Here is a 15,672-nt window from a genome sequence, read left to right as displayed (position 1 = left end):
TTAATCAGGATCATAAATTAATTTTCTGTGTGCTAGAAAATTCTGATCAAAGTCTGAGTCAGCTTATATCATATTTAAAAGACCAGGATTTTCGGGAAAAGCGGAAATGGGGAGAAACAAACAAACAAAAGGTAGCCACATGAGTCACCACCCCAATCCACAAAAGGGGGAAGACAGACGGAATTTCTATTTTAAATGTGACTCTTCAAAACATTTTCAAAGGGAAAGCAATAGCTGGCAGACAACTCCAAAGCCTGACTTCAAACAAGAAGACCCCAGGCAAACTTGGCAGAGAAAGCCAAAAACAGAGACTTATAGCTATGTGTCTTATCATGAAGGCAAGAGTGATTGTAAAAGCAGATTTTTGACTCAGGATCCACCTCACATATTATAATTGATAGAAACCTGTTTAAAAGTTTTAAAAATCACAAGCAAAAGATACTTACAGTGTCTGGACAAGAAATTTTCTGTGAAGGAATAGGGACAGTGCAATTACTGTGCAAAAACCCAGATGGGCAAAGACAGATTGAGCTTAACAATTGTCTATATGTTCCAGTTTTTAAAGACAATTTAGTAAGTGCTACCAGGATTATGGAATTTGGAGGTCAACTTCATATGAGTGGAGAAACTTGCCATGTTCTAGATAAAGGAGGAATAAGTTGCACTGCAAAAGTGAAAAATGGACTTTTAATTCTAGAATTATTAGAAACCATGCATGCAAATGTGGTCAAGGAAACCAGTGATTCTGAATGCTTGCATACCTGGCATAGAAGGATGGGACATGCCAGCCTAACTAGAGTTACCGCTCTTGAAAAAGAGAATTTGGCAAGAGGCATTAGAATGAAACAGTGCAATTGTACACAAACTTGCAAGTGCTGTATTAAAACTAAAAGTGTGAAGCCAAAATTTCCTAAGAAAAGTGAGAGGAAAAGCAAAAAGCCTCTAGAGTTAATTCACACTGATCCTTGTGGGCCAATGAGAGTGTCCTCTAAGGTGGAAATTTATACATGCGGACTTTTATAGATGACTACTCCAGATATACTACAATGTATCTGATAAAGGAGAAAAGTCAAGTACTTCAAAAACTGAAGGACTATGTTAGGATTGCGTCCAACAAATTTGGCAGAAAGCCACAGATCATAAGATCTGACAATGCAAAGGAATTTTTGTCTAGAACTATGCAAGACTTTCTCCATGAGGAAGGCATAGAGCACCAGACTACAGTTGTGTCCAACCCAGAGCAAAATGGGGTTGCAGCACACATGAACTGGACTTTTGGACAAATGATTAATTCCTTGCTGGAAGATGTGCATTTACCAAAACAGTACTGGGGAGAAGCTGCGGTTACTGCCACTTACCTGCAGAACTGACTTCCTGCATCTGCAACCAACAAAACACCATTTGAACTGTGGCATGATAGGATACCAAGTATGTCACACCTTTGTGTATTTGGGTGCAAGGCCTTTGTGCACATCCCAAAGGAAAAGAGATCCAAACTTGACAACACTGCCAGGGAAGTGATTTTTATTGGATATTCTCCAATGCAGAAGGGATACAGAGTAATAGATCCCAAAACTGGCAAAGTTGAAGTATGCAGAGCTGTCAATTTTGGTGAAGGAACGTCCGCACACCGACCAGAAGGGGCGCCACACCAAACAGATGACAGCAAAATGGAGGAAGCTGAATTATTCTTCCACCACAGAAGATATAACAATATACCTGCAGAGGAAGGTATAATATACCTGCAGAGGAACCAGAAGAGGCAACAGAGCCACAACAGGCAACAGAGCCAAAACAGGCATCAGAGCCAGAACAGGCATCAGAGCCAGAACAGGCATCAGAGCCAGAACAGGCAGCCACAGCACCAGCACCCAGATGCTCTGAATGCACCAACAGAGGTGTACCACCAGAGAGACTTGCTTACCTTGTGAAAGATGAATTTCCAGAGCCAGAGACCTGGAAAGAGATTGATGCCTTACCCAAAGCCGAAGCTGAGAGTTGGTGGCAGCCAGCCGAGGAAGAGCTGGAATCTCTACACCAAAGTAAAACTTGGACACTGACCAAGCTTCCTCAAGTAAGGAAAGCTGCAGGCTACAAGAGGAAATTCAAGAAAAAGCCAAATGCTAAAGAAAAACCTGTATATCAGTACTGTTACCAAGCCAGATGTGGTGTTAGCTGTGGGATACCTGTGCTGAAGAACCTGCTCACCAGCCAGATGGGACTGGGAAGCAAGCAAGGATGCAACAGACTCTTGGAGTCAGAAGGGGTGAGTTCACACACCAAGTACATAGATGTGAAGCACCCACCTACCGCAGAGGACTACTCAAGATGGAGTATTGTCCAACAGAAGACATGACTGCAGGCACTCTCACGAAGGCGTTGGGCAAATTCAGACATTGCAAGCTGTGAGACAAGACGAATCTCGTGGACTGAATCAAACACTGGTTGAGAAGGGGTGTTGGAAGTGGGGCAAGAGCAATTCCTGTTTTGTTCTTTTGTTTGTGCTTCAGAGGGAATATAGAGCTAGGGTCCTCCAGATGGATAGGCTTGTTTACCTTTTCCTGTGATGCTCCGACTGACTTCCTTCTGTCGCTAGACTGTTACGCCTTTAGGGAATCTTACCTGCCCCTCCTCCTTCCACCCTTTCCACTCCTTTGTCCTCTGACTGTCCAGGAGAGAGGAGACATCCCTTTGTCTCTTTCTCTCCAAGCCATGGGGCTAACTCCCGGCACCTGGGCTTATGCCTCCAACTTAGTTAGTTAGAACTAGGTTTGCTTTTCTATCTACTATGTATTTCTATAAATAAAGTAGCTTTTCTTATTTTACTAAGTCTCAAGTCCCAGTGATGCTGATGCAGGGTAAAAGCTTGCTTTCTTAGGTAAACACACACACACGCTGGCACACTCGCATTTCAGCATCTGCTGTTACTCTGCTGATGTGGTGTTGCTTTAAACGAAATTAAGCACATAAATTACACACAGCGCAACAAAAACGAGTTAATAACCATCCATGGAAGCCTCGCCTGAGAACACGCCGGCAGCACCGTGGGGCTCTGAAGACGGTGACTGTTGTAGCGGAGCTGGTACTAAAAGAAAGCAGAGATAAGTTTTCCGTCCCTCTGCAGTCCCCGCAATGGATGCTCGTGTGGAATAGCACAAAGCCAGAGTGCTGCAGGTTATCGTGCCGCAGCAGATAAGGCGAGTCTCGCCTGTCTCTCCAATCATACGATTGAGATGTTCAGACTTGGTGGTTTTGCTCATTCCAGGCCCCCCTTCCTCATCTCCCCCCCTCTGCTTTCCACGTTGGTAATCCTTCTTTTGCATGCAGAGCACAACCCCATCCCTCTAGACCGCCTCGCCAAAACTCTCTAATTAGCAACGTGTTCCATCATTAAGGAGCCCTGCTGAGAATTTCTATTTAATAATGGTCTTAAATTAGTTATGATGGTAAATACTCATCGGGAAAAAAATTCTGCATCTAAAACCATCTACGGTCTGGAAAGGCTCCAGCCCGCCCGTAAGCTCTTGGAACTCACAAACGACCCCGAAGCGGAGGATTTTTTTATTTTTATTTTAAAAGCAACTTATTTATTTATTTATTTATTTATTGTTGTGCCAGGGATGGATTGCGCAGACGACTCGCTGTGGATGACCGGAGGGGGGTGTTAATTAGGTTAGACTGTAAACTAGTTGCTTTGGCAAATATTTAGAAATAAACAAGAGCAGGGGCCAGGGTTGGAGAAGGGAGATCTTATATGAGCGCAATAAAGGCCAGTGGGTTAAGGTAAGGGGAGGCACCCAAATCTCTCCAGAAATATTTGCTTCATTCCACTGGTGTGTGTGTGGGAGGGGGGGATATTTTTTCTTCTCCAATCACAAGGACTTCGTCTTAGGGGCAAGTCTGGTCTGAAATCCATTTTCACCCCTCTGAGCATGTGCAGAGCATTTTCTCCCTTGCCACTGAAAATAAAATTTAAAAAACCCACAACCGGGTCATATAATCGGGGTAGAGGGCTTCGGAGGCAAAGGATGAACACAGGAAATGTCAGACCATTGATCCATCTAGATCAGTGTTGTTCACCCTGACTGGCAGCGGCACACCAGTACTTCAGGCAGGGTTTTCTCCCTGTCTTAGCTGGACACGCTGGGGATTGAACCCGGGGCTTTCTGCCTGCAAAGCAGACGCTCTCCCTCTAAAGATGGCTGTAACCCAGGCATCAGCCTCCCTACGCTCATTAAGACCTTGATGGTAGTGGGTGTTAGGGACAAAGGCTTGCACTTCCTTGGGGAGCGGACTCCGCCTCATACACTCCTTTAGTTAGCTATAAAATCTCCAGGCCCTACTTCTTACTGGAGTAGCCAACTTGCCTGGGCTGAGCCTTTATTACGGAAACTGATCCTGAGCTGTGGTTGTGGTTTCTGTCTTCAGAGAATATTTATTTACTTATTTATTTATATACCGCCTCATAGCCGAAGCTCTCTGGGCGGTTTACAATTAAGAACATTAATGTGAAAAAATGGCTACCCTAAGACCCTTTTTCCTTTTAAAGCTCTCATTGTACTCACAATCATAGTGGCTATTTCTTAGCAGCATTTGGGTGCAATTTGGCTGACTTTAGATTGCAATCCAATACACATTTGCCAGGGAATGAACTCGATGGCGCTTACTTTTGAGTACAGACCCTTATAGGATTGCATGGCCATTTATTTATGCTCTGAAGGAGCAGGCCGAGGAGAGCCAAGCCCACGTACATTTTTGTAGTGGGACAGCCCAGGCATAGGTTGGACACTCCATGGCAAGGAGGCCAGAATCTTTCTGCATAACCTCACTGATGTGTGGGGAGGTTCTTTCTGTCGCCTCCCCCCCCCCAAAGCATGATACAAATGCAATCGCGTAGTAGTAAATTCGGAAGTGCAGGGTCCCTTTATGATAGTCACAGCCACACACACACACACTTTTTTGCTCCTGCGTTGACAATGATATCCTTGTTTACTTTCTCCCACAACAACAGACATCCCTAGGAGCCAATAAGCATGAAAGGGGATGGTGTTAGCTACTGAAAAGAGTCTTCTCAGTGGCTGACTCATCTCCTTTCACTCTGTTTGGCTCGTAGGACACTTGAGACACAGGGACCTGCTGGGACCCTTCTCCCCCCCAAAAAATAAGGGGTCTGAGACCCCAGACGACTACACCCCTGTACAAATGTCATAAAGCAAAGTCAAATCGCCAAGACTTGGACGTCACCAACATGAAACAATACAAGGCACACACAAACCCCATTTCTCTCTGCATTTCTGTCCTAGGAAATTGTCGACCGCGATGAAGAGGGGGAAGAAGCTTCCTTTTCATTCAAGAGTTTAGGATTTCCGTCTTGAGCTTTCGAAGGCAGACACCTTCGGGATCGCACTCTTCACTCACGCAGAACACACCTTGCCGATGCCATTCTCCTGCGTAAGTCCCGTTGAAACGAATGGCATCACCTGTCTCCACTGAGCAAGAAAAGGCCGAGGTTCTTCTGGCTCAGCTTCCGAGTCATTTCAGGGAGGCAGCAGCGCTTGTGGAAGAGCACTGCCCGGTGAATCCGACCCACTATTTGAAAGAGAAAACCGGAGAATATTGGCAGAGCGGCTTATAGAGACAGCAGAGTGAGCTTTGTGTGGACGCGCCCAGTCCTTATTAAATTAGCACACCTTCCCTGGAGTTAGTTACACTGGGACTTCAGACTTTAAAGTAAGAAAGTTAACCCACCATCACTAGCACAGATGTGAGGTGTGGAATTTCCCGGGATATTTCCCAGTGCTTTATTTTTCGGCAGAAAAGTTTCCATTTCAGAAATTCAAATAGTAGCGATGAATGGATGCCCATTGCAAATGCAGTATTAGGCAAGCGTTGCACTTTCGAAGTTTTTAGCTTTGTTTACTAAACACGAGTAAAATAAACGTGCTAAATTAGATCTCTCTCCAGAGCAACCTTTTCCTACGCAAAGTGAAAGTTTCCCAGGGGAAGAAATCACTCTGGACCAGGGATGAGTAACCTCTGGCCCTCCACGTGTTGCTGGGCCACAATTCCCATCATTCCATTGGCCATGCTGGCTGGAGATGATGGCAGCTGGAGTCCAACAACATCTGAAGGGCCACAGGTTTATCCACCTCTGCCCTAGACAACCATCCAGTTTGCCCTTATTTATTTATTTATTAAAAAAACACCTCGCTTTTCCTAAAAGACCTTCGGAGTTGCTTTCTTATTTCTCCCCTCGTTCAATTTATCCTCACGAGAACCCTGTGAGGGAGGGTTAGGCTAAGAGATGGCAGCTGACTCAAGGTCACCCAGTAGATTTCATGAACTGATAGGGATTTGAACCCATATCTCTTCTGTTCCTAGCCTGAACACTCTGTCCGCTAGCCCCAAGCTAGTTCTAGACGAGCTTACATCCAGGGCTATTGATTATCCCCAACATCAGAAGTACATTGTTTCTGAAGATCATGGCTATTAGCCCTAGCTAGGCCTATCCTCCAGGAGTTTGTCTCCTCTAATCTCTTCCCCGCCATTGGAGCGAGTAGCCAGCAATGACCATCATGGCCACATCCCAACCAGCGAGACTGAAGTCCTGGAACTTTCCTCCGAGTAGACGCAGATAGGATTGCACACTAGGAGTTGTGGACCGGGTTGTTCTAGAACTGGGGACTCATCATGCTGCTTTGATGCGACAGGGGCATGAAAGATGCAGAGAGAAAACAAGGAACAAAACAAACACCAGGGTATAAAGTCATCTCCGTTGAGGTCCCAACCGGGGTTATTTATAACAGCCGCTGAAAAGCAGTAAAGGAGACAGTTGGAAGGGAGGTGGACGACGGTCCGGAGCCGGGAAGAGAAGATTCCGGCTCCTACTTAAACGTCTACACGTTTCTCCTCTCTTGCGATAACCTTTCATGTTTAATGAATGAATCTGCATTGCAGTCTCTCTCCCTCTCCTTCCCCCTCCCTTTCCCGGGCCGGCTAGTTTTAAATCTGCAAGCATCACATAAAGAGGCCGTGATCCCATCTGCCTGTGATTCCAAATTAAAGTTCAAACGGCCGGCTTACACGCTGCTGATCCTGTATCATAGCCTCTCGCGACCCTTCAATTACTATTTAATAGAATTACAGTTTTAAATCCCAATAGTCTTAAAGAACTTCTTTTTTATCACACAGACTGAAGAGAGAGAGAGAATATACAGGCACCTTCAACGTTATTGAACTATTGCCGTTGACCCAGTTTAGACTTCTAAACAAATGCTGGGTGTTGAAACAAGATATTACAAGAGGTACTTTTTAATCTTCGCATGAGGAAAAAAATGTATATACACAACAAGCCGGTTAGGCCACCACCCACAGCTCAAGTATATCCTCATGACTGTCATAAGAGCGATGTGTGGAGTAAATAGGTCACATGCACAGACAGGTGAGATGACAGTGGACCTTACAAACCAAGCCATGCATAGCCCATTTGAACCGACTTACTAAAGAGCTGATCAAGTCCCACTGAAGTAAATCAGTTGAAATGCAACTACTGTTCTTTGCTGGGTTGTGGGTTTGGTCTATGAACTATTATTACAGTTTATGTATAGATTTGCTAGGAAAGGACCTGTCATATTTTCTTTATCTCCAGAGAGCAGAGACGGAAAGTATGATGCCATTGCCCACTAAATACATTTTATGGCCTTCCCCAATGAATATCCAGTTGAAAAACGAGCTGGAAGCAGGAGCTAGTCCCATGTATGTTCATTGGAAGCAAGTCCTCTGTGGTCAATGGGGTTGACTTCCTAGGAAGTGTGATTAGGATTGCAACCTAACAGCAACATCCTGAACGTCTGCTCAGAAGCAACTTCCCACTTACTCTCAGGTAAAGACGGCCTGAACCCTTATATTCCAGCTTGATCACTGAGATCATCTGGAGGAGTGCTGCTAGTACTCCCCAGGGTTACAGAGGCCCTACAGGCCTCAAACAGAAGTTGGCCATTTAGTGTTCCCAGTCCCTGCTTTGCTATACTCGTCCATGAAAGATTCGGGCAGCACCCCCTGCTTTGGATTTTTGGGCACCTCTTAAAAACCTTTTTAGGTACACAGAGTGATGCAATTGTTTACCTTTTTTTTTTTACTCAGCCAGCCATTAAAAAAATTAGTACTCTTTTCAGTTATTTTAACCATTTAGTACTTTTTTCATGGAGTTTTATATACTGCTGCACACCCTCATGTTATATCGTATGAACGGGAGACAAATAAATACTTCAATAAATAAATAAATAGGCACAGGGCTGGAGCCTAGATTGCTTTTCTGGCCTGTCTTTCAGCAACCTGTATCTGAAATGAAAAGTCACTCCAAAGAGACAGTTGTTGCTGCTGCTGCTGCTGCTGCTGCTGCTGCTGCTGCTGCTGCTGCTTTGTCCTGGGAGCAAGGATGGAGAAAAATGGGGCCACCTGTTACCTCCGTTGTTAAAAACCCATTCTTCATCTCCCCATCCCCTTTGGAACGCAGCCCTTCAACTCCTCAGAGGTGCTCCGTTCTGGTGCTCAAGTCCCCTTGCCACGCAAAGCCCAACTGTGGCTTCCTTCCAGGATCGTGTGGACCTGCATCCTCTGCTCCTGGCTGCTCCGCTTCGCTGTTACATTCCCCAATGGAACATGTCCAAGGATGTAGTCATCCAGGGTCTCGGGGGTCTCAGACCCCTTACTTTTTTAGGAGGAGCGCCCCAGCAAGGTCCTATGTTTCCAGTATCCTGTAAGCCACTCCTCATGAAAGGGGAGCGTCTTAGCCACTGAGAAAAATATTCTAACATGCATCCTTAGAGTCAATCAGTCAGAGCCAATCAGAAGGGTGAGTCAGCCATTGAGAAGAGTCTTCTCAGTAGCTAACACTCTCCCCTTTCATGCTGCTTGGCTCCTAAGGATGTCTCATGTGGGAGAAGGCACTAACAAGGATCTCATTCTCAACCCCACAACAAAAAGGGGACCCTGCACTTCTGAATTTGCCACTATACTTCTGAACATGTCTCCATTCCTCCTAAAATACATTCCTCAGCAATTCCTTCCTCCCCCACCCATCCACCCACGCAACCTTCTCCTGTTATCTGTGGATGCTACTGGGTTCTTCTACCGCCCTCCCAGCTGTGTGTGTGTGTGTGTGTGTGTGTGTGTGTGTGTAGGTCGGGATGGATGGATGGGGCTGTGTGAGTTTGGGTCTACTTGTGTGTTGTAGGCCTTTTTGTGTTGGGGAAGGGGAGAAGGTACTGATATGATGGGACAAATCTGGGGGAGACAGAAAAGGAGGGTCTCCTTCTGCATATAAATCGATGTGGGATGGGTGTGCCGGTGTCGGTAATGGCGTGGGTGTGCGAGAGAGAGATTGTCTCTGATCTCCAGCATTTGCTGGGGCTGCATTTCCCTCGCTGAATCCAGGAGAGCGCAGCGCAGTGTGGAGCTCAATAAGGGACTGCATGAATAAACACGAATAGGAAAGTTGTGCTCAGCTAACCGAGGAAATCAGAGCCATGCCAGGGCACCAACGTCCGCGTTTCTTTTCACTGCAGGCCGGGGCTCTAACCTTTCCGGGTGATGCTGGAGACGAAGGGGGCCCAAGAGGCGAGGCGAAGAGAGCTCCTTCGCAACAGCCAGCTGTAATTGATCAGGCCGAGAGAGAGGATCGAAAACCGATCCTGAGCAGGAAGAGACCAAACAAAACACACGCATCGCTCAATAGGGGATGGGTTTGTGTGTGTGTGTCCAGGATAGTGAGAGGCACACAAAGGGCTCCCTACGTTGCTGGAGGGAATTCAAGGGGAGGGGGGACTTTCCAGGTGACATCCTCGCTTGCCAGACAAAGAGGATTTTACACACATACCTTGATAGGTTTGCATACCACGCACCGCTAACACCTACACGGACACTTATATATAGACTTCGCCAGAAAAAAAAAAAAGCATCGCCCCTTGAAGGAAAACCTCCCATTGATTTTGAATGGTGGTGGATTTACAGTAAGCCCCACGCACGAGGGAGGAGAGAGAGAGAAGGCAGAGGAGCTGGCCCTGAAAAGGATTCCTTTCCCGCAACTTGTTGGGAAAACCGAAAACTGGAGAAATAATCATCATTGGGAGAGAGGGTTATCCCAGATCCTGGAGGCCAGCCCGCTGGGATCCGGTTATCTCTGAGGTTAGGTCTGACCTAATGTCGCGTTTGGGTTTCTTCTCGTTGTTGCTTGCTTTAACCATCCCTCCTAAATTAGTATTAAATTGTGCACATAGTGTGGAAGAAAGAAATCCCCATCCAAACAGCAAGATGGTTAACATGAGTGGCTGAAGCGGGGATGCTCGTGCCATGAGCTCTTGAAGGTGGCCTGGGGATATTTCTATTAGTATTTCTTTCTTCTAATATTTTAAATTGTCAGCCGCCTTGGCCGAAAGGCGGCATAAAAATTGCGACAAACACACAAATCCAAGGAGGTTCCAAGTCGCGCTCCCCATTTACCCAAGAGAAATAGCTTGCCAAGAAATTTTTGACCAAGCTGCGTCTGCCCCTGGCCCCATGCATTCGCCTTAGGGGGACCATGCGGCCTTAAAGACAAATACTTTCAGATGGATAAGGGATGCGCACCCGAAGGCAGCAGCGAGATTTTTAAGAGTCAGTGGGACACCATCGATTTAAATCCAAATACTCAAGCTTAACTTGCTTAGGGATAGGTCTGAGAACCATCTGAGAGAGCAAGAAGGAAGATCCGATCGATCTGACAACCTAATCTAGCCGAAGCCTTAAGGTCTTTCTTTTTTAAAAAAATCATCCCTATCCTATGCATGTTTATTCAGTGGTAAGTTCCACTGAATTCAATGAGACACGTCCAAGTGAATAAGTACAGGACCGTAGCCATAAACGGGCTGAAATGGCGGCTTTGGTGGAGACATTTATTTATTTATATATACATGCATGCCTTCACTAGCTTACAGAGCGGGCTTTTTCGGTGAAGGGACACAGTGGTCCCCTCCCCAAACCGCCAAAACCCAGAAACTTGCCCCTCCATCCAAGTACTGTACTCCCCATCTCTCTAGCTCCCCCTGGTGCTTCTCCGCTGTTCTGACTCACCGGGCGCCTTGTCTGCCATCTGGCCTGCTTCGGTTCTGTGGCTTCTCTCTTGCCTATTGATCAAACGCAGTTCAGCTTCCGAGTAATTTCATCGTAATCAACAGTCCAGCTTGTCCCGGATAATAAACTAATATAGGAGAAGGGGTTTGTCGATAACGATCGGCCAAAGCCGGGGAGGGAGGGGGAGGTAAGCCCCCCAGTTTGGTGTTTTTCGATAGGCCATATCTTCCCAGGGCAGATGGCTTTAGTTGAGCGGGGATGGAGGGAGTGGAGGTGGTGGAGAGAGAGAGAGAGAAGAGAGGCTGGAGAAAGAAGACTTAAATGCAGATGTTCAAGGATTTACACCTCAATCAGCCATTTAGGTTTCTAATGCAAATCCTAAAGCAACTTTGTTTATCAGCTTGGTGGGGGGAAACCAGCGTTAGCAGGAAGAGAAAATGCTCATTAGCTTTGTCTGGGTCTAGGGGCTAACAAGCAGTCAAAGCCTCCAGACCACCCTTGATGGGGTTACTTGAGAGTAAGGGGCTCACTGACTTGCCTCTGCAAGAAACGGGGCTCTGCCAGCCGGAACAGCCAAAAAGGAGGGGGAGGGAGAGAGACAGAAGAAGAGGCAGCCCAGCGACCCAATCCTAAGGGCATTTACCTGCAAGTAAGTCTCATCGATTTCAAGAGCATTTGCTTCTCTCCAGGCATCCCCGAGTCCCAGGGCTGTAGTCCTTGGCGCCCTTGCTTTGGAATTAGCCGCATTGAACTCAGTGGGGCTTACTTCCGAGTAAACACGCATGGGATCGGGCTCTGTGGGCACGGCGGGCAACCCTCACGCAGCCTCTGTATCCGACGGCACAAAGGAACAAACAGAATGTGTTTCTGGAAGGACAACTCAAAATAACCAGCGTCGCTTGTCTAATAAGGGGCCTACGGCGGTAGTATTTTGCCCAGCTGCGGCGTCAGATCTAACCAGGGCTTGGTTCCACTACCCAGAAAGAGGCTCCGTTTTTACCGCCTGGGCGGCCGCTTTCAAACTAAGAATTTATATTCCGTTGTAGGGTTAAAACAAAACAGATGAGGCGACTTACAATAAAAAAAGGAGAAACATTTTACACCATGTTGCGTTAGCCTTAATCGTTGATCTTAAGGCCTCTCGGGAGAGAGAACTTGCTTCCGAGTGCCCGAATCATACCCAAAGGGGTAGCTTTATTCTGCAGGCTTAAATGCTGCTTAATAAAAGTACGTCTAAACACACGGGGGGAATTCCTGGCAACGGGGGTGGGAAGCAGACTCTAATTAAAAGCGAACTCTTGAACGGAAGCCGATTCTTCCATTCACATTAAACTTGAACCGGAGTTCAAAGGGGCTTCGAATCAAGCACGCCATTGGCTATCAGACGCCTGATATTCGTCCTCCCTAAGTATCCCTCGCGGCGCGTGAGCCTCCTTGGGAGCAGCTAAAGATCCTTCGGGGGCCGGCGCGACGCGTGAGTCTCAGACGGCAGGCCTGATGCACAGAAGAAAGCGTGAGGTTAGGGATCTCCTCCTGCGGCGTCTGGGATCCTACAAGGGCCTCCTTTCACGTCTCCGAGGCAGTGCGAGCGACTTCATTCTCGTACAAAGACCACGACGCTTCCCAATACAGGAAGCAAAAGCCTCACATCCCCACCGCCGCCACCACGGACACACGCCCGAGAAGCTAGGATAAACCGGGTTGACTCCCCAAATGGAGCCAAAATGAAGAAGGTGCCCTTGGCTAAAACCCTGAGAAAGCTCATCACTTGCAACTTTTCTGGGCTTAGGCCACGGAGGAAGACACCGACGCTCATCCTTCCATTCCTGCTGGTCTTTGGAGCTCCTTGAGGGACAAAGGGGGCGCCCAACATACTCCTGTGGGTTTACTCTTGGGAAAGGGCAGAAGAAAATCCTGCGCATGAAACTTGGCGTTCCTGACTGGTTCTTTCTGGGCCAAGCTGCTCAACGCCCGCTTTCGCTACAACCAAACTAGGAGAAGAGTGATCAGTGATCCTAACCTGACTTTATTTCTCGCTTTCCGTCCCAATCCAGAGCCCGTTTTAGTGCCAGCAAATCCGATTTAGTCCCATGGAAGGCTACACTTCTGTGCCGCTCTGACTTGCGAGCAAGTCCCATTGAACCTAATGAGACGCACTGCCGATGCGTAAGATCGTGTTTTCTGCCTGACAATCTAGGTCTGCTTGCTTGGGGACAAGTCCCATTGAGCACAGTGGGATTTAAGAGTGCATAGGATTGGGCTGCGCATCTGCAATATTTGGGCTTTTCCTGAGTGTGTGAGTCGGAGCCCTCCTCGCTTAAGCCAGTGGCTGGTGTTTGCGCCGGGGTTAAGACCGGGTGTTTGGATTTGAGCATGTCTGCGATCCTGAGCACAGGGACATAATTGCTTTCTAAGGAGAAACATTTAGGATCAGGGGGTCCCAGTCCCTGCTATGGGTTTTAACCCAGTTGAAATGCAAGTAATTCGATTTAACTGTGGGGAGGGGGATAGAAACTGTCTGCTGTGGTTTAACAAACACACATGTAACACTAAACCAGTTGGGGAGCAGAAGAGTACTCTGTCCGAACCACTGCAGGGTAGCTATGGGGTGAAAGAGCACCTTAATCAAAGATATGCATTTGGGGTGGAGCGGAGACCTGCAGTTTTAACAGTTTTAAGGATCACGGCTCTAAATCTTTTAAGAATCAAAGTTCTGAATCTTCTGCCTCTTGCCTGGTTCCCCCCCCTCCATATTCCAATAAAGCTTCCTCAGTGTCTGTGCTGTTCCTGCTACATCCCAGTTTTTCTGTGTTTTGGAAACCTTTCCTCCCTCCTAAAGCTCGAGATCACGATATTCTCAACAAACTGATAAGTCAATCAAAGTAAGTGGATTTCTCCCTCCCTCCCAGATGCTCCAGCCTGATCAACACATGCGCGTAAAACTCATCTAAACTAGGGTCACGATCCATCCCAAGTGAACGGCTCCGAAGCCTGGTGGATTCTTTCCAAACGCATCTGTTCCACTGAAGCCAGTGGGACTTCGGAGTCTTCCACTTGGGATGGGATCGAGCCCAGCCCTAATCCCGCGATCGCTTTCTTAGCAGTAAATTGAATGGGACTGACTCCCGGGCAAGTGGGTATGGGCTTGCAAGCCTTACTTTCGTGTCGGAGGTGGTGAGGGGCCGGGACTTCCGAGAGAAACAACTGGAAAGGCATTTTACATTCCATCAAACACACACACAAACACCCCGCATTCTTCTTGTGAAGAAAAAAGATATCCAGAAAAGATATCTACCGAATCAAAAGTCCTGTTCACAACAAGCCACAGAAGAAAGGTAATTCGGAAATCCCAACCGACTTTGGAAATGGTCAAGAAACATTCCAGGCACGTTGCTTCTTAATCCTAATCAAAGTTTCAAAATTGTATTTTCAAGTAAAAACAAGTTTAGAATTCACCTCTTCTTGATTCACGCTTGACTAACCTGCCCCGGGGCCAAGCGAAAACTTTTGAATGCGCCAAAGGTGAGGCGGGACCCTTGATCGGGAGGGCAAAGAAAGGCTCTTTTCAACACATTAACCATCTGCTTACGACTCGAGGGGAGGAGCCGTCAAACGATTAAGGGAGAAGGAGTTTGTTAGGTGGCTTTGGAGGGGTTGTTTGGTTGTCATGTTTGCATTTAAAGCTACGGGGGGGGGAGAAATCACACGCACCCTAAAACACACACACACCCTAAACTCTCTTAAACTGCTCTTTGGAGTTCATCGAAACAAAACAACTAAAAAGTCATCCTTCAAGCTGAGGACACCAGAGGAAATAAGCAGGATGGGGGAACCGTGTTGGAAAGCCATTCTCGAAAGATGCAACCCAGCCAACCCACTCACCCTCCAAGAAGTTTTCCCGCTGGTCTGAATGGGAGAGCAATGGCAATTTTATACCAAGCAGACCCCGTTCCACGCTTATTCTGAAGTAAGTGCCGCTGGAGAGGTCAGTGCCGCTTCCTTGCAAGGAAATTTATTTAGTACCACATAGCTAAGTTAGGAGCGTATCTCCAAGCGATTCGAACGGCCTAGAGCAGACGGGAAATATTCGCACGCACGTACGCATACACATACGCTTTAGGGCAAGCAGATTTCATGTTATATTCTTGTCTGGAACTTTAGACAAAGGTTCAACGTTTTCTCTCTGGTCATTCATCAGTGGGCAACATACCACGCACTAGAGTCGGAAACACCAAAGGAACACACACACGCTACAAGGGTATAGGCACCAGATTGTATGGCACTTATTCTGCTCAATGTAAAACCCCATCACAAATTTATTTACTTAAAATAAAGCCTCATTGGTTTCGTTGGGAGTTGCATCTAATGGCTTCAATCCTAACCCCACTGACCTGGTATTAAGCCCCACTGAATTCAAAAGGACTTCCATTCATTAGTGGTTAGGATTGCGCTGTTAAGCCATTGTATAGCAAGTGGCCTCGCATCCCAATCCTGAAACACATGCTTAGCTGGAAGGCATTCTCATGGAATAGAATGGAATTTACTTCCAAGTATAGGTGCTCC

This window comes from Rhineura floridana, chromosome 4, assembly GCF_030035675.1.
Source record: "Rhineura floridana isolate rRhiFlo1 chromosome 4, rRhiFlo1.hap2, whole genome shotgun sequence".
NCBI lineage: Eukaryota > Metazoa > Chordata > Lepidosauria > Squamata > Rhineuridae > Rhineura > Rhineura floridana.
Note: the sequence above shows the minus strand (reverse complement) of the source record.